Raw genomic sequence first — 19,564 nt, forward strand, 5'->3', positions numbered from 1 at the left:
TGAATGGTGTCCAGGGCTTGTTCCGCCGGAGAGGTGATGCGCGTAGAATGGGGGTCAGGTCGCAGGCTCCGAGGTTGTTTGGAATCTGTCAACGGACTTCCTAAACACACAGGTGCTTGGTAAAGAGATGTTCCTGATTGGCTAAAACATCTCAACAGGACGTGATAGCTGGTGGTGGTTTCAAGACTACCACAATTTTCCTGTTCCTTTTTCAATGCCTGTTGGATAGGGGAGGATTGGCATACTTTTCTTTTCCTGTCTGCGTACTTGACACTTTGTTTATTTGTGTGCTTATGTGGGTGTGCAGTTGACAGGATTTCGAAGCGGTCTCAGCCCTGGGGAGGCTTCAGGGCAGCCTCCGTCAGCGCTGAAGGGAGGCAGGGATTTGGGGGCTACCTCCTCCACAGGACGGACACCAAGGGCCAGAGGTCAGCAATCTCAGTGAGGTCACACAGACGGGCACACCCAGCACCCTGGCCCCTGTGCCTCTCCTTCACGTTTGTCTCTGCTCCAAGCTGCTCTCCTGGGTCATCACGGGCGATCTCTAGGCGCGTGCTTGGTTCTTGCAGAAGTGGTGTCTGGCTGTGGTCAGTGTGGGCTCTCAGGACTTCCATGTTTTTGGCTCCCATCAATATTGGGCAGTGTGGTGTATGTTTGTTTTGGAGTGGTAGATCCGGGTGGATTTTGGCTTTGCCAACTCACTTAATACCTCTTTCTCCTGTTTCTGTATCGGGTGTTCTCTGGTTAGAAGGGGGATGACGGTGTGGTGGAACGGCTTCTGGCTGTTGAGCCCCTGCTGAGAGCTGTTTGGCGTGCACAGATCCGTTTCGGCACAATCTCATGAGCAGCCCTGGGCAGTGCAGAAAGCGAGGCCCAGGTGAGGCTGTCGGACACAGGAGGGCCCTGACCTGTGTGCTTTCAGCCTCTGAGCCGCCCCTCTCCTGACTGCTTACCAAGCTGTATCGATACTGAAATCTGAGCATTGAAAAGTCACCAGGGGAATGCCGTTTCCGGGGATCTTACTGTGAACCTTCTGTTAAAGGTTGGATGTCGAATAATGAATTGCCTTTGAATGCAGGTACCAAACGGGCTCCCTGGGATAACTCATATCCATAGAAACGTTTTAAAATAATGTTCCCAACTAGCTATCCTTTACATGCTTTCTACTCAGAGGTGCTCTGCTCTCCTGTGCGCTTTAGTGATATGCCGTGTTTGCTTTGCATGCACTTGGGTTTTCAGAAGAAAACCGTGTTTGCAGGTACACTTGGAGCACGACATTCTTCTTCCTATTAGTGTAGATGCTCCATGAGAGGAGATAATGCTCATGCATTTCTGTGTGTTTTGTGGGGAATAAAAGTAGCCGCCGGCTCTAGCAAACCTAGAAGATGCCCAAAAGGTGATACACGTGAAAATATGCGGCCACTGCCATAAACCGCCTTGTATTATGTGTGGCAAAGTGCTATGTGTGCGCTGTCTATGGAGAAAATGAGTCTTCCCTATTTTCCCAAGAGGTAACACTTGAATAGACTTCAGAAGTTGTCTTATCTGCAAACGGTACCCTCCTTCCATTGTTTTGAGACGTTGTCATAGGAACTCACACATGTCATTGTTTTCTCAGTTAGAACCTCCAGGGTTTGTCATAGTCCCTGTGTGTCATCACAGCGTCTGGTTCCACTTGATTTAAAGCAGGAAGAGGCCAGCCACGTGGCCTCGCTGGTGCTTCCCAAGCACAGGGTCTCATGAGGGCGTGAGCACTTGGTTGGGAGACGTGCTGTTCTTCCTGATAGAAACCCTGTGGTGCCGTTCGCTAGTCTCCTGCGGCGTTTCTTCCACCCTACATGCACCCAGTTTCTGTTGGTTTTTAGTTTATTTATATTTTCCGAGACAGGGTCTTGCTCTGTCACCCAGGCTGGCATGCGGTGGCGTGATCCCTGGCTCAGGCGATCCTCCCCCCTCAGTCACCCGAGCAGCTGGGACCTGGGGCGCGCACCAGCATGCCTGGCTAATTTTTCTTTTCTTTGTTGCAGGGATGGGGGGGTCTTGTTGTGTTGCCCAGGTGTGGCTCTGTTTTCTGGTGAGCGTACAGTGGGTTTTTATGGGGAACCTCTGTATTTGGGTCGGGGGTGTGGCATCCTGGTCAGGAAATGGCCCTCAGGCTTCCTTCCTGCCCAGCCAGGGTCACGAGTAGTGTCTCCACCTGGGCTGGTGTGTGTGTGCTGGCCAGTAGGGCTTAGTCCTGGACTGCAGACTGGTGCTGGTCCATGGTCTGTTAGGGACCGGGGTCATAGCCGGAGGTGAGTGGCGGGCGAAGTGAGCATGACCGCCTGAGCTCTGCCTCCTCTTGGATCAGCGGCAGCATTTAGATTCTCCTAGGCGCTGGGACCCTATTGTAAACAGCATGTGAAGGGATCTCGGAGGTGCTCCTTATGAGGATCCAATGCCTGACCTGAGGTGGAACAGTTGCATTTCAAAACCACCCCTCAGAAAAATTGTCTTCCGCGATACCCATCCCTGGTGCCGAGAAGGCTGGGGTCCTTAACCATCTGGAGGGATGTACCGTGTCAGACTCACTGTGGTCGACGGGCTGTAGGCCAGGTTTCGTGAGGTCACGTGTCGGCTTGTAGGACTTTCTCTGGCAGAGGTGCGAGTGACTTCTGTTCACTGTGAGAGGCTCATCTCAGGGGCTTCATGGCCTGGGGGATGGCAGCCTGTTTGAACTGATCGAGCAATCTCACGCTACCCTTATTTTCTGAAACACCCGTGCGTGACTTTTTCACACGTTCTTTGAAGCGGCGTCATGCCCGTGCTCCTTGGTAATGAGCGAATGCTTTTGTTGACCCCTCATCCCCTTTCCTTGGGGTGTGTTCCGGACTCGGTTCTCACGCGTTCTGCTTCTACGGGAATCTCTGAAGCTGCTGAGTGTAGAAAGCACTGAGGAGGCTGTGCTCCCACCCCCGTGAGCCTTCCAGGCATCGTCCTCTCCCCTCAGCGAGGCGACGTCCATGGCACACCGAGGAGGCTGTGCTCCTGTCCCCCGTAAGCCTTCCAGGCGTCCTCCTCTCCCCTCCAGGGGGACAGGAGGAACCTTTCAAACCCTTCTTAAACTTGTTTCCATGTCTTTGTTTTAACAGATTTCTTTGCATCTTCTCCCTTATCCAGAAGTGAGGGTGTGAACGCTGAGTTATTCCCAGGAGTCAAGAAACCACACACGGCCCAAAGTGACATTTGTTTCCCCGAAATGATTTGTGTGTGTTCACCTTAAAATGCAGCTCAGTAAAACAGGTGTGTGTTTTGAGGAATGACTTGAAATTACCCTGGTAAAGATGTGACAGTTCCATTTCATCCAGTCTGTGCAGGTGTCCACAACCCCCTTCAGTGGTTGCGTGTGAGTTTATGTGACTTGGGGTTTTTTATTTATTTATTTATTTTTTATTTTTTTTGAAGAAAGAAAATCTTGTTGCTGGGGACTTCAGAGGGTGTGCTGGGATTGTGTGGGGCGGACATCGGGGGCTTCAGTGTGTGGCCTCCTTGAAAAGACGTTCAAATTCAGGCTGAGCGTCCCTACTCCAAAATGCTCTGAAACCTGAAACACTCCGAGCTCTCCCTCATATGACACTCGCAGGAAATGCTCTTCGGAGCACTTTGGATTTCAGGCTGGGGATGCTCAACCAGAAAGCGAAATACTGCAAGAGCCTTCTTGCCCCAGGAGCTTGGATGAGGACTTGTGGCCTGTGCCGGGCATCCGTGGCGTGCGAGGCAGCCTGGACTCGCTGGACTGGTTTTTGTAGTAGCCACAGAAGGGAAGGAGAGGGTCAAAGTGGCCACGCCTGGCTCCTGAGATAGGGCGGAGCAGAGGGAGGTGGGCGCGGAGGGCAGCAGCGGAGTCCCCAGCGTCCGGGGCTCCTGTCCCTGGTGGAGTTGAGAGCCTCCTCTAGTTGTGGCCTCTGCCCTGTCAGCAGCCACTGAGGCCTGGAGGGAGCTGGGGGCTGAGGGGGAGGAGGAAGGGACAGGCCTGCTTCTGGAGAGGGCTGGCGTCAACCTGTGCTAGCCTCGTGTGCTACTCCTGCGTCCGGGATGCACGGCCGTGCCTCGTGCCTCGTGCCTCGTGGCGCAGCGGTTCCCGGGGTGCGCAGCACTCTTGTCTTGCAGTAACGGCTTTGTCTCCAACCCTTGGAGGCAAGTTACCTTTTCCCCCTCCCCCCTCCCCCACCTCCCCCCCCAGTGAAAAGAGGTAGGGAATCTTACAGAAATGCATTTGCTGGAATGTCTCTTTTCCGATAAATCTGAAAGTATCTCCTAGTGAGTCTCGTGTGTAGAGTAAGGACAGTTCATGCATATCTTAAAGCAGGTACATCTAGCAACGCAGAGCATCCCGGTGCTAGGATGGAGTTTCCCACTAACTCTGGGAGTGGAATCTGTAGAGCCTCGGGTGCTTGCACCATGAGGTTAGCGAGGGTGCAGGTGCACCCACAGCCCTGCCGGTGCCGCGTCCCTTCTGCTATAGAGCGTCTGCCGGGGCCTGCGTGGGTCGCCTGAGCGTTGCTGTTCCCTTTTTCACATGAGCCTTTTTATCGAATACTAGGATAAACTTGACCTCACATACTTGGTGGGGAGAGAGAGAAGTATATCTGGGACCTCTTTAATTCTATGTTGGAAAATAGATTTGGGCAAAATATTTCTGCATATGCGTGCTTGGTGGGCGTGGGGTTCCCTGCCGCACCCTGGGGCACGTTCGCACGCACATTGTGATTTAATCTTGGGTCTATGGCAACAAAACTGTAGAAGTTGGCTATGACTGACTTTCTCAGATCTAGAAACAAACATACAATTGGAATCATCATCTATTGGACTTCTTTGTAAAACCTGATTTGAGCTATCATTTTTGCTTGGTATGTTAACAGTTTCAAACTCAAATGTCACAAGGAGGAATTGTTACCATTTTGTTTTCGTATCAACATATTGCTTCGCCAAGTCTCTTCTCACTAATAGTTATCCTTCCTCTGAATGCGGCGTAATTGTTATAGAATTAAGAAAAAGGTTGGTTGGGCACGCTGGCTTATGCCTGTAATGTAATCGCAGCACTTTGTGAGGCCAAGGAGTTCAAGAGCAGCCTGGACAACAGAGCAAGACACCCCATCTCTCTCACAACAGAAAAATTAGCTGAGTATGGTGGTGCGTGCCTGTGGTCCCTGCTACTCTGGAGTCCGAGGTGGGAAGAACACTTAAGGCTACGGTGAGCTGTGATTGCTCCACTGTACTCCAGTCTTGGTGACAGAGCCAAGACCCTGTCTCAGAAAGGAAAATGTAAAAAAAGACAAGAAAAAGAAAAATCCAGAAATGTCGTTTTCTTCTTTAATCATCCCAAAAGAGAAATCGGGTTTTTCTAAGGGTGTTAAAGGGTAACTGATAAGATTCTTTCCTTGCATTGTTTCTCCTTTTCAAATATTTCCAGTATTCTGTCCACATCGTCTCTCATCATCTCGTTACAAAGGTGTCTTCGAGGTTAGTGGTGTTTCTGTGTTGCACCTTGGAGAACAGCCGGCATGAAACCTCTTACCACCACCGTGCGCATTGTAGTCCCAATTAAAATCCTCTCCAGAGACGCCTGTGCTGCTTATGAAAGCAGAACTTTGGTTGTGCTAACATGTGCATTCAGCTCATGGTTTTAAGTTTATATCTGAGAGGATGCTGTAGAATTCATTAATCATATGGGATCAGTAATGATGGCAGGTAATTCTGGCTGATGTCTTTTAGAGGGTATTTTTCACTTCAAGTTACAACTTCCTTCGGGATAGTCATTTTGGGATTCATTGAAATGTGTGCTTTATTTCACAGCTCAGATTTTCGTTAGACATTTCATAGCATAGGATTTTGAAAGCAGATCTGGCAAAATCTTTCTAGCGAAATGTCTGACGTCAGAAGGAACAGCACTCAGAATTACTGGTAACTGTGGTCCATTTTCAGGCTGATGATAGAAGTCACTTGAACGGTCAGGGCTGCTGTGTGAGGTGGATGATGGGGTTTTTGAACCCTGACCCTCCTGACACGCCAGCTCTGGCCCTGGCCTTCTCTCCTCTCCACTGGGAGGAGAGAAGGTGCCAGCATCCACCTCACAGGCCATCGTGAGAACCCGGGACTAAGGGTTTGTGTTCCTCTTGCAGGTGGCGCCGCAGATGTGGGGGCCTGACGATATATACACACTGCAGGCTGCCAGTGTCGGGGTAATCCAGTTTTCGTCAAAAGGTGGGATTTGCTTTGCTACCCTGCGGACCAGGTGCAGTGCTGCTGTTGCAGCAGGTGTGTGGATCCTCTTGGGTGGTCCTCAGGTGGACAAGGAGTCACCGATTCCGATTCCCAGGGTTAGATGTGAGCGGGGACCATGGACCTCATGTGTTCAGAGGGGAGAAGTGAAAAAGCTTCCCTCGTAATTCCAGGACCGTCTATCCCAGGAATGCCAAGCCCCACTGGCTTTCACCCGACGCTGTCGTAGGTGACGCCGCATGGAAATGAGGACCCGTGTGCCGCATACCTGAGCCAGTACCCGTCTCCCTCCAGGGCCGTGGCCGAGCCCTCCTGATTTCGCTGGGTTGCCAGCCTGGGGGATCTGTAAGCCCAGCGACGCCTGCGGTCTCGGCCCCCCCTCCCCGTGGGGACAGGAGAGGTGGCTTCCGGGGGCTGGTGATGAATGCCTGAATGAAGCCGACTTGTGACTGCAGTTCTGTCTAAGGGCCTCCCCGGGTGTTAGATGTCAGTAAATGACACGTGTGTGTGTGTGGATCTCATGTGATGAGAGAAACAGTGGGGGAAACCAAAGCTTGTGGAGTCTGCAGGTGCTGGACTTGGGGATGTGTGCACCTGTGTACTTGGTGAGGGGCGTGAGGTCTGGAATGAGTGTGCACGTGTGTCACGTTTGTGCGTGTGTGGTGAGTGTATTTAGCAGGTGTGTGTGGAGTGAGCGTGTTCATGCGTGTGTCGTGTATGTTGGAGGGTGTGTGGAGTGTGTACACGCATCACATTTGGTGAGTGTATTTGAGGGTGTGTATGGAGTGCATAGAGGCGTTTGCGTGTATAGTATCGGGTGAAGGGGTGGCATGTGTGGAGTAAGCATGCACACGTGTGTGCTGTGTGTGGGGTTTCTACCTGCTCCTCCCCTGAGCCTGCTCCTGGGCCCTGCTGTCCTGGCAGCTTTACAGTTGGGTGTGTCTTTGATTCCGGAAGATTCTGGAACCCGATTCTGAAGCTGTGATCGCAAACTTGCAGCCCTGGGGGACGCTGGCCCGTGGAGCCGGCACGAGGATCTCTGTGCTGGCCTCTCCCTGGGCTGGGCTCCTCTGTCCACAGCAGAGCGTGTCCGATGATTGAGCTGTGCGGGTCTGTGGCTCCCCAGCCTCGAGTCAGCCCTCGGTTCTGGTCCCGCCTCTGTTTTTCTTGCTGAGGGGCTCCGGGAAGTGGTGCCTGGGATGACGTTTTCACCCTGGGGTTGCTTCGCCTGCTGCCCAGGTGCTGGCTGCCTGAGCCCTGCTGCCGTCCTGGGTGGACGGGGCTGGCGCGGGGACATCCCTGAGCACCTGCGGGAAGGCAGGTTTAGGAAGTGCCAGAGGTGAGGGGCTTCCTCCCAGGCTTGATTTTCTGGAAAGTTCTGGGCCTCCTATTTTTCCCTAAGGGAAGTTAGAAACAGAGTTTCTCTTTAGGGGGAACGTCTTTGCAGCGTCTGTTGTTAGAATGTTCTCCAGGTGTGGAATACCCGGGGCCGTGTGTGTTTGGGAACCTCCGTGTCCTGAGCGAATTCAGTAGGGGATGGAGAGAGGCCTCCCTCCTGTCAGCTTGGCCTCTGTTTCCAGCTTGTGAGTTGTGAGGGTTGGCGGCTGCTGGCATCCCAGGGAGAGTCAAACACTGGGTGGCGTGGGATGGGAACGTTCGCTCTGACAAGGTCAGTGGGAAAGCGTCTAAGCAAACGTCGCTGTTCTCCGGGCTCCTCGGGGTCGAGCTTGTTTGGTGGTGGTCAGGGAAAGCTACCCTTGTTCCTGTTCCTCGCCATCTGAATGGTGTCCAGGGCTTGTTCCGCCGGAGAGGTGATGCGCGTAGAATGGGGGTCAGGTCGCAGGCTCCGAGGTTGTTTGGAATCTGTCAACGGACTTCCTAAACACACAGGTGCTTGGTAAAGAGATGTTCCTGATTGGCTAAAACATCTCAACAGGACGTGATAGCTGGTGGTGGTTTCAAGACTACCACAATTTTCCTGTTCCTTTTTCAATGCCTGTTGGATAGGGGAGGATTGGCATACTTTTCTTTTCCTGTCTGCGTACTTGACACTTTGTTTATTTGTGTGCTTATGTGGGTGTGCAGTTGACAGGATTTCGAAGCGGTCTCAGCCCTGGGGAGGCTTCAGGGCAGCCTCCGTCAGCGCTGAAGGGAGGCAGGGATTTGGGGGCTACCTCCTCCACAGGACGGACACCAAGGGCCAGAGGTCAGCAATCTCAGTGAGGTCACACAGACGGGCACACCCAGCACCCTGGCCCCTGTGCCTCTCCTTCACGTTTGTCTCTGCTCCAAGCTGCTCTCCTGGGTCATCACGGGCGATCTCTAGGCGCGTGCTTGGTTCTTGCAGAAGTGGTGTCTGGCTGTGGTCAGTGTGGGCTCTCAGGACTTCCATGTTTTTGGCTCCCATCAATATTGGGCAGTGTGGTGTATGTTTGTTTTGGAGTGGTAGATCCGGGTGGATTTTGGCTTTGCCAACTCACTTAATACCTCTTTCTCCTGTTTCTGTATCGGGTGTTCTCTGGTTAGAAGGGGGATGACGGTGTGGTGGAACGGCTTCTGGCTGTTGAGCCCCTGCTGAGAGCTGTTTGGCGTGCACAGATCCGTTTCGGCACAATCTCATGAGCAGCCCTGGGCAGTGCAGAAAGCGAGGCCCAGGTGAGGCTGTCGGACACAGGAGGGCCCTGACCTGTGTGCTTTCAGCCTCTGAGCCGCCCCTCTCCTGACTGCTTACCAAGCTGTATCGATACTGAAATCTGAGCATTGAAAAGTCACCAGGGGAATGCCGTTTCCGGGGATCTTACTGTGAACCTTCTGTTAAAGGTTGGATGTCGAATAATGAATTGCCTTTGAATGCAGGTACCAAACGGGCTCCCTGGGATAACTCATATCCATAGAAACGTTTTAAAATAATGTTCCCAACTAGCTATCCTTTACATGCTTTCTACTCAGAGGTGCTCTGCTCTCCTGTGCGCTTTAGTGATATGCCGTGTTTGCTTTGCATGCACTTGGGTTTTCAGAAGAAAACCGTGTTTGCAGGTACACTTGGAGCACGACATTCTTCTTCCTATTAGTGTAGATGCTCCATGAGAGGAGATAATGCTCATGCATTTCTGTGTGTTTTGTGGGGAATAAAAGTAGCCGCCGGCTCTAGCAAACCTAGAAGATGCCCAAAAGGTGATACACGTGAAAATATGCGGCCACTGCCATAAACCGCCTTGTATTATGTGTGGCAAAGTGCTGTGTGTGCGCTGTCTATGGAGAAAATGAGTCTTCCCTATTTTCCCAAGAGGTAACACTTGAATAGACTTCAGAAGTTGTCTTATCTGCAAACGGTACCCTCCTTCCATTGTTTTGAGACGTTGTCATAGGAACTCACACATGTCATTGTTTTCTCAGTTAGAACCTCCAGGGTTTGTCATAGTCCCTGTGTGTCATCACAGCGTCTGGTTCCACTTGATTTAAAGCAGGAAGAGGCCAGCCACGTGGCCTCGCTGGTGCTTCCCAAGCACAGGGTCTCATGAGGGCGTGAGCACTTGGTTGGGAGACGTGCTGTTCTTCCTGATAGAAACCCTGTGGTGCCGTTCGCTAGTCTCCTGCGGCGTTTCTTCCACCCTACATGCACCCAGTTTCTGTTGGTTTTTAGTTTATTTATATTTTCCGAGACAGGGTCTTGCTCTGTCACCCAGGCTGGCATGCGGTGGCGTGATCCCTGGCTCAGGCGATCCTCCCCCCTCAGTCACCCGAGCAGCTGGGACCTGGGGCGCGCACCAGCATGCCTGGCTAATTTTTCTTTTCTTTGTTGCAGGGATGGGGGGGTCTTGTTGTGTTGCCCAGGTGTGGCTCTGTTTTCTGGTGAGTGTACAGTGGGTTTTTATGGGGAACCTCTGTATTTGGGTCGGGGGTGTGGCATCCTGGTCAGGAAATGGCCCTCAGGCTTCCTTCCTGCCCAGCCAGGGTCACGAGTAGTGTCTCCACCTGGGCTGGTGTGTGTGTGCTGGCCAGTAGGGCTTAGTCCTGGACTGCAGACTGGTGCTGGTCCATGGTCTGTTAGGGACCGGGGTCATAGCCGGAGGTGAGTGGCGGGCGAAGTGAGCATGACCGCCTGAGCTCTGCCTCCTCTTGGATCAGCGGCAGCATTTAGATTCTCCTAGGCACTGGGACCCTATTGTAAACGGCATGTGAAGGGATCTCGGAGGTGCTCCTTATGAGGATCCAATGCCTGACCTGAGGTGGAACAGTTGCATTTCAAAACCACCCCTCAGAAAAATTGTCTTCCGCGATACCCATCCCTGGTGCCGAGAAGGCTGGGGTCCTTAACCATCTGGAGGGATGTACCGTGTCAGACTCACTGTGGTCGACGGGCTGTAGGCCAGGTTTCGTGAGGTCACGTGTCGGCTTGTAGGACTTTCTCTGGCAGAGGTGCGAGTGACTTCTGTTCACTGTGAGAGGCTCATCTCAGGGGCTTCATGGCCTGGGGGATGGCAGCCTGTTTGAACTGATCGAGCAATCTCACGCTACCCTTATTTTCTGAAACACCCGTGCGTGACTTTTTCACACGTTCTTTGAAGCGGCGTCATGCCCGTGCTCCTTGGTAATGAGCGAATGCTTTTGTTGACCCCTCATCCCCTTTCCTTGGGGTGTGTTCCGGACTCGGTTCTCACGCGTTCTGCTTCTACGGGAATCTCTGAAGCTGCTGAGTGTAGAAAGCACTGAGGAGGCTGTGCTCCCACCCCCGTGAGCCTTCCAGGCATCGTCCTCTCCCCTCAGCGAGGCGACGTCCATGGCACACCGAGGAGGCTGTGCTCCTGTCCCCCGTAAGCCTTCCAGGCGTCCTCCTCTCCCCTCCAGGGGGACAGGAGGAACCTTTCAAACCCTTCTTAAACTTGTTTCCATGTCTTTGTTTTAACAGATTTCTTTGCATCTTCTCCCTTATCCAGAAGTGAGGGTGTGAACGCTGAGTTATTCCCAGGAGTCAAGAAACCACACACGGCCCAAAGTGACATTTGTTTCCCCGAAATGATTTGTGTGTGTTCACCTTAAAATGCAGCTCAGTAAAACAGGTGTGTGTTTTGAGGAATGACTTGAAATTACCCTGGTAAAGATGTGACAGTTCCATTTCATCCAGTCTGTGCAGGTGTCCACAACCCCCTTCAGTGGTTGCGTGTGAGTTTATGTGACTTGGGGTTTTTTATTTATTTATTTATTTTTTATTTTTTTTGAAGAAAGAAAATCTTGTTGCTGGGGACTTCAGAGGGTGTGCTGGGATTGTGTGGGGCGGACATCGGGGGCTTCAGTGTGTGGCCTCCTTGAAAAGACGTTCAAATTCAGGCTGAGCGTCCCTACTCCAAAATGCTCTGAAACCTGAAACACTCCGAGCTCTCCCTCATATGACACTCGCAGGAAATGCTCTTCGGAGCACTTTGGATTTCAGGCTGGGGATGCTCAACCAGAAAGCGAAATACTGCAAGAGCCTTCTTGCCCCAGGAGCTTGGATGAGGACTTGTGGCCTGTGCCGGGCATCCGTGGCGTGCGAGGCAGCCTGGACTCGCTGGACTGGTTTTTGTAGTAGCCACAGAAGGGAAGGAGAGGGTCAAAGTGGCCACGCCTGGCTCCTGAGATAGGGCGGAGCAGAGGGAGGTGGGCGCGGAGGGCAGCAGCGGAGTCCCCAGCGTCCGGGGCTCCTGTCCCTGGTGGAGTTGAGAGCCTCCTCTAGTTGTGGCCTCTGCCCTGTCAGCAGCCACTGAGGCCTGGAGGGAGCTGGGGGCTGAGGGGGAGGAGGAAGGGACAGGCCTGCTTCTGGAGAGGGCTGGCGTCAACCTGTGCTAGCCTCGTGTGCTACTCCTGCGTCCGGGATGCACGGCCGTGCCTCGTGCCTCGTGCCTCGTGGCGCAGCGGTTCCCGGGGTGCGCAGCACTCTTGTCTTGCAGTAACGGCTTTGTCTCCAACCCTTGGAGGCAAGTTACCTTTTCCCCCTCCCCCCTCCCCCACCTCCCCCCCCAGTGAAAAGAGGTAGGGAATCTTACAGAAATGCATTTGCTGGAATGTCTCTTTTCCGATAAATCTGAAAGTATCTCCTAGTGAGTCTCGTGTGTAGAGTAAGGACAGTTCATGCATATCTTAAAGCAGGTACATCTAGCAACGCAGAGCATCCCGGTGCTAGGATGGAGTTTCCCACTAACTCTGGGAGTGGAATCTGTAGAGCCTCGGGTGCTTGCACCATGAGGTTAGCGAGGGTGCAGGTGCACCCACAGCCCTGCCGGTGCCGCGTCCCTTCTGCTATAGAGCGTCTGCCGGGGCCTGCGTGGGTCGCCTGAGCGTTGCTGTTCCCTTTTTCACATGAGCCTTTTTATCGAATACTAGGATAAACTTGACCTCACATACTTGGTGGGGAGAGAGAGAAGTATATCTGGGACCTCTTTAATTCTATGTTGGAAAATAGATTTGGGCAAAATATTTCTGCATATGCGTGCTTGGTGGGCGTGGGGTTCCCTGCCGCACCCTGGGGCACGTTCGCACGCACATTGTGATTTAATCTTGGGTCTATGGCAACAAAACTGTAGAAGTTGGCTATGACTGACTTTCTCAGATCTAGAAACAAACATACAATTGGAATCATCATCTATTGGACTTCTTTGTAAAACCTGATTTGAGCTATCATTTTTGCTTGGTATGTTAACAGTTTCAAACTCAAATGTCACAAGGAGGAATTGTTACCATTTTGTTTTCGTATCAACATATTGCTTCGCCAAGTCTCTTCTCACTAATAGTTATCCTTCCTCTGAATGCGGCGTAATTGTTATAGAATTAAGAAAAAGGTTGGTTGGGCACGCTGGCTTATGCCTGTAATGTAATCGCAGCACTTTGTGAGGCCAAGGAGTTCAAGAGCAGCCTGGACAACAGAGCAAGACACCCCATCTCTCTCACAACAGAAAAATTAGCTGAGTATGGTGGTGCGTGCCTGTGGTCCCTGCTACTCTGGAGTCCGAGGTGGGAAGAACACTTAAGGCTACGGTGAGCTGTGATTGCTCCACTGTACTCCAGTCTTGGTGACAGAGCCAAGACCCTGTCTCAGAAAGGAAAATGTAAAAAAAAGACAAGAAAAAGAAAAATCCAGAAATGTCGTTTTCTTCTTTAATCATCCCAAAAGAGAAATCGGTTTTTTCTAAGCGTGTTAAAGGGTAACTGATAAGATTCTTTCCTTGCATTGTTTCTCCTTTTCAAATATTTCCAGTATTCTGTCCACATCGTCTCTCATCATCTCCGTTACAAAGGTGTCTTCGAGGTTAGTGGTGTTTCTGTGTTGCACCTTGGAGAACAGCCGGCATGAAACCTCTTACCACCACCGTGCGCATTGTAGTCCCAATTAAAATCCTCTCCAGAGACGCCTGTGCTGCTTATGAAAGCAGAACTTTGGTTGTGCTAACATGTGCATTCAGCTCATGGTTTTAAGTTTATATCTGAGAGGATGCTGTAGAATTCATTAATCATATGGGATCAGTAATGATGGCAGGTAATTCTGGCTGATGTCTTTTAGAGGGTATTTTTCACTTCAAGTTACAACTTCCTTCGGGATAGTCATTTTGGGATTCATTGAAATGTGTGCTTTATTTCACAGCTCAGATTTTCGTTAGACATTTCATAGCATAGGATTTTGAAAGCAGATCTGGCAAAATCTTTCTAGCGAAATGTCTGACGTCAGAAGGAACAGCACTCAGAATTACTGGTAACTGTGGTCCATTTTCAGGCTGATGATAGAAGTCACTTGAACGGTCAGGGCTGCTGTGTGAGGTGGATGATGGGGTTTTTGAACCCTGACCCTCCTGACACGCCAGCTCTGGCCCTGGCCTTCTCTCCTCTCCACTGGGAGGAGAGAAGGTGCCAGCATCCACCTCACAGGCCATCGTGAGAACCCGGGACTAAGGGTTTGTGTTCCTCTTGCAGGTGGCGCCGCAGATGTGGGGGCCTGACGCTATATACACACTGCAGGCTGCCAGTGTCGGGGTAATCCAGTTTTCGTCAAAAGGTGGGATTTGCTTTGCTACCCTGCGGACCAGGTGCAGTGCTGCTGTTGCAGCAGGTGTGTGGATCCTCTTGGGTGGTCCTCAGGTGGACAAGGAGTCACCGATTCCGATTCCCAGGGTTAGATGTGAGCGGGGACCATGGACCTCATGTGTTCAGAGGGGAGAAGTGAAAAAGCTTCCCTTGTAATTCCAGGACCGTCTATCCCAGGAATGCCAAGCCCCACTGGCTTTCACCCGACGCTGTCGTAGGTGACGCCGCATGGAAATGAGGACCCGTGTGCCGCATACCTGAGCCAGTACCCGTCTCCCTCCAGGGCCGTGGCCGAGCCCTCCTGATTTCGCTGGGTTGCCAGCCTGGGGATCTGTAAGCCCAGCGACGCCTGCGGTCTCGGCCCCCCCTCCCCGTGGGGACAGGAGAGGTGGCTTCCGGGGGCTGGTGATGAATGCCTGAATGAAGCCGACTTGTGACTGCAGTTCTGTCTAAGGGCCTCCCCGGGTGTTAGATGTCAGTAAATGACACGTGTGTGTGTGTGGATCTCATGTGATGAGAGAAACAGTGGGGGAAACCAAAGCTTGTGGAGTCTGCAGGTGCTGGACTTGGGGATGTGTGCACCTGTGTACTTGGTGAGGGGCGTGAGGTCTGGAATGAGTGTGCACGTGTGTCACGTTTGTGCGTGTGTGGTGAGTGTATTTAGCAGGTGTGTGTGGAGTGAGCGTGTTCATGCGTGTGTCGTGTATGTTGGAGGGTGTGTGGAGTGTGTACACGCATCACATTTGGTGAGTGTATTTGAGGGTGTGTATGGAGTGCATAGAGGCGTTTGCGTGTATAGTATCGGGTGAAGGGGTGGCATGTGTGGAGTAAGCATGCACACGTGTGTGCTGTGTGTGGGGTTTCTACCTGCTCCTCCCCTGAGCCTGCTCCTGGGCCCTGCTGTCCTGGCAGCTTTACAGTTGGGTGTGTCTTTGATTCCGGAAGATTCTGGAACCCGATTCTGAAGCTGTGATCGCAAACTTGCAGCCCTGGGGGACGCTGGCCCGTGGAGCCGGCACGAGGATCTCTGTGCTGGCCTCTCCCTGGGCTGGGCTCCTCTGTCCACAGCAGAGCGTGTCCGATGATTGAGCTGTGCGGGTCTGTGGCTCCCCAGCCTCGAGTCAGCCCTCGGTTCTGGTCCCGCCTCTGTTTTTCTTGCTGAGGGGCTCCGGGAAGTGGTGCCTGGGATGACGTTTTCACCCTGGGGTTGCTTCGCCTGCTGCCCAGGTGCTGGCTGCCTGAGCCCTGCTGCCGTCCTGGGTGGACGGGGCTGGCGCGGGGACATCCCTGAGCACCTGCGGGAAGGCAGGTTTAGGAAGTGCCAGAGGTGAGGGGCTTCCTCCCAGGCTTGATTTTCTGGAAAGTTCTGGGCCTCCTATTTTTCCCTAAGGGAAGTTAGAAACAGAGTTTCTCTTTAGGGGGAACGTCTTTGCAGCGTCTGTTGTTAGAATGTTCTCCAGGTGTGGAATACCCGGGGCCGTGTGTGTTTGGGAACCTCCGTGTCCTGAGCGAATTCAGTAGGGGATGGAGAGAGGCCTCCCTCCTGTCAGCTTGGCCTCTGTTTCCAGCTTGTGAGTTGTGAGGGTTGGCGGCTGCTGGCATCCCAGGGAGAGTCAAACACTGGGTGGCGTGGGATGGGAACGTTCGCTCTGACAAGGTCAGTGGGAAAGCGTCTAAGCAAACGTCGCTGTTCTCCGGGCTCCTCGGGGTCGAGCTTGTTTGGTGGTGGTGAGGGCAAGCTACCCTTGTTCCTGTTCCTCGCCATCTGAATGGTGTCCAGGGCTTGTTCCGCCGGAGAGGTGATGCGCGTAGAATGGGGGTCAGGTCGCAGGCTCCGAGGTTGTTTGGAATCTGTCAACGGACTTCCTAAACACACAGGTGCTTGGTAAAGAGATGTTCCTGATTGGCTAAAACATCTCAACAGGACGTGATAGCTGGTGGTGGTTTCAAGACTACCACAATTTTCCTGTTCCTTTTTCAATGCCTGTTGGATAGGGGAGGATTGGCATACTTTTCTTTTCCTGTCTGCGTACTTGACACTTTGTTTATTTGTGTGCTTATGTGGGTGTGCAGTTGACAGGATTTCGAAGCGGTCTCAGCCCTGGGGAGGCTTCAGGGCAGCCTCCGTCAGCGCTGAAGGGAGGCAGGGATTTGGGGGCTACCTCCTCCACAGGACGGACACCAAGGGCCAGAGGTCAGCAATCTCAGTGAGGTCACACAGACGGGCACACCCAGCACCCTGGCCCCTGTGCCTCTCCTTCACGTTTGTCTCTGCTCCAAGCTGCTCTCCTGGGTCATCACGGGCGATCTCTAGGCGCGTGCTTGGTTCTTGCAGAAGTGGTGTCTGGCTGTGGTCAGTGTGGGCTCTCAGGACTTCCATGTTTTTGGCTCCCATCAATATTGGGCAGTGTGGTGTATGTTTGTTTTGGAGTGGTAGATCCGGGTGGATTTTGGCTTTGCCAACTCACTTAATACCTCTTTCTCCTGTTTCTGTATCGGGTGTTCTCTGGTTAGAAGGGGGATGACGGTGTGGTGGAACGGCTTCTGGCTGTTGAGCCCCTGCTGAGAGCTGTTTGGCGTGCACAGATCCGTTTCGGCACAATCTCATGAGCAGCCCTGGGCAGTGCAGAAAGCGAGGCCCAGGTGAGGCTGTCGGACACAGGAGGGCCCTGACCTGTGTGCTTTCAGCCTCTGAGCCGCCCCTCTCCTGACTGCTTACCAAGCTGTATCGATACTGAAATCTGAGCATTGAAAAGTCACCAGGGGAATGCCGTTTCCGGGGATCTTACTGTGAACCTTCTGTTAAAGGTTGGATGTCGAATAATGAATTGCCTTTGAATGCAGGTACCAAACGGGCTCCCTGGGATAACTCATATCCATAGAAACGTTTTAAAATAATGTTCCCAACTAGCTATCCTTTACATGCTTTCTACTCAGAGGTGCTCTGCTCTCCTGTGCGCTTTAGTGATATGCCGTGTTTGCTTTGCATGCACTTGGGTTTTCAGAAGAAAACCGTGTTTGCAGGTACACTTGGAGCACGACATTCTTCTTCCTATTAGTGTAGATGCTCCATGAGAGGAGATAATGCTCATGCATTTCTGTGTGTTTTGTGGGGAATAAAAGTAGCCGCCGGCTCTAGCAAACCTAGAAGATGCCCAAAAGGTGATACACGTGAAAATATGCGGCCACTGCCATAAACCGCCTTGTATTATGTGTGGCAAAGTGCTGTGTGTGCGCTGTCTATGGAGAAAATGAGTCTTCCCTATTTTCCCAAGAGGTAACACTTGAATAGACTTCAGAAGTTGTCTTATCTGCAAACGGTACCCTCCTTCCATTGTTTTGAGACGTTGTCATAGGAACTCACACATGTCATTGTTTTCTCAGTTAGAACCTCCAGGGTTTGTCATAGTCCCTGTGTGTCATCACAGCGTCTGGTTCCACTTGATTTAAAGCAGGAAGAGGCCAGCCACGTGGCCTCGCTGGTGCTTCCCAAGCACAGGGTCTCATGAGGGCGTGAGCACTTGGTTGGGAGACGTGCTGTTCTTCCTGATAGAAACCCTGTGGTGCCGTTCGCTAGTCTCCTGCGGCGTTTCTTCCACCCTACATGCACCCAGTTTCTGTTGGTTTTTAGTTTATTTATATTTTCCGAGACAGGGTCTTGCTCTGTCACCCAGGCTGGCATGCGGTGGCGTGATCCCTGGCTCAGGCGATCCTCCCCCCTCAGTCACCCGAGCAGCTGGGACCTGGGGCGCGCACCAGCATGCCTGGCTAATTTTTCTTTTCTTTGTTGCAGGGATGGGGGGGTCTTGTTGTGTTGCCCAGGTGTGGCTCTGTTTTCTGGTGAGTGTACAGTGGGTTTTTATGGGGAACCTCTGTATTTGGGTCGGGGGTGTGGCATCCTGGTCAGGAAATGGCCCTCAGGCTTCCTTCCTGCCCAGCCAGGGTCACGAGTAGTGTCTCCACCTGGGCTGGTGTGTGTGTGCTGGCCAGTAGGGCTTAGTCCTGGACTGCAGACTGGTGCTGGTCCATGGTCTGTTAGGGACCGGGGTCATAGCCGGAGGTGAGTGGCGGGCGAAGTGAGCATGACCGCCTGAGCTCTGCCTCCTCTTGGATCAGCGGCAGCATTTAGATTCTCCTAGGCGCTGGGACCCTATTGTAAACGGCATGTGAAGGGATCTCGGAGGTGCTCCTTATGAGGATCCAATGCCTGACCTGAGGTGGAACAGTTGCATTTCAAAACCACCCCTCAGAAAAATTGTCTTCCGCGATACCCATCCCTGGTGCCGAGAAGGCTGGGGTCCTTAACCATCTGGAGGGATGTACCGTGTCAGACTCACTGTGGTCGACGGGCTGTAGGCCAGGTTTCGTGAGGTCACGTGTCGGCTTGTAGGACTTTCTCTGGCAGAGGTGCGAGTGACTTCTGTTCACTGTGAGAGGCTCATCTCAGGGGCTTCATGGCCTGGGGGATGGCAGCCTGTTTGAACTGATCGAGCAATCTCACGCTACCCTTATTTTCTGAAACACCCGTGCGTGACTTTTTCACACGTTCTTTGAAGCGGCGTCATGCCCGTGCTCCTTGGTAATGAGCGAATGCTTTTGTTGACCCCTCATCCCCTTTCCTTGGGGTGTGTTCCGGACTCGGTTCTCACGCGTTCTGCTTCTACGGGAATCTCTGAAGCTGCTGAGTGTAGAAAGCACTGAGGAGGCTGTGCTCCCACCCCCGTGAGCCTTCCAGGCATCGTCCTCTCCCCTCAGCGAGGCGACGTCCATGGCACACCGAGGAGGCTGTGCTCCTGTCCCCCGTAAGCCTTCCAGGCGTCCTCCTCTCCCCTCCAGGGGGACAGGAGGAACCTTTCAAACCCTTCTTAAACTTGTTTCCATGTCTTTGTTTTAACAGATTTCTTTGCATCTTCTCCCTTATCCAGAAGTGAGGGTGTGAACGCTGAGTTATTCCCAGGAGTCAAGAAACCACACACGGCCCAAAGTGACATTTGTTTCCCCGAAATGATTTGTGTGTGTTCACCTTAAAATGCAGCTCAGTAAAACAGGTGTGTGTTTTGAGGAATGACTTGAAATTACCCTGGTAAAGATGTGACAGTTCCATTTCATCCAGTCTGTGCAGGTGTCCACAACCCCCTTCAGTGGTTGCGTGTGAGTTTATGTGACTTGGGGTTTTTTATTTATTTATTTATTTTTTATTTTTTTTGAAGAAAGAAAATCTTGTTGCTGGGGACTTCAGAGGGTGTGCTGG

The 19,564-nt window shown here is 52.4% G+C and overlaps 1 long non-coding RNA gene across 3 annotated transcripts in view; it reads left to right on the forward strand.

Annotated features, from left to right (window-relative positions):
• LOC140713207 (uncharacterized) overlaps nucleotides 1–19,564 on the forward strand; it is a 143,937-nt gene that overhangs the window by 91,030 nt on the left and 33,343 nt on the right. The gene's annotated exons all lie outside the window — the stretch shown is intronic.

The sequence above is a fragment of the Chlorocebus sabaeus genome, chromosome 13, assembly GCF_047675955.1.
Source record: "Chlorocebus sabaeus isolate Y175 chromosome 13, mChlSab1.0.hap1, whole genome shotgun sequence".
NCBI lineage: Eukaryota > Metazoa > Chordata > Mammalia > Primates > Cercopithecidae > Chlorocebus > Chlorocebus sabaeus.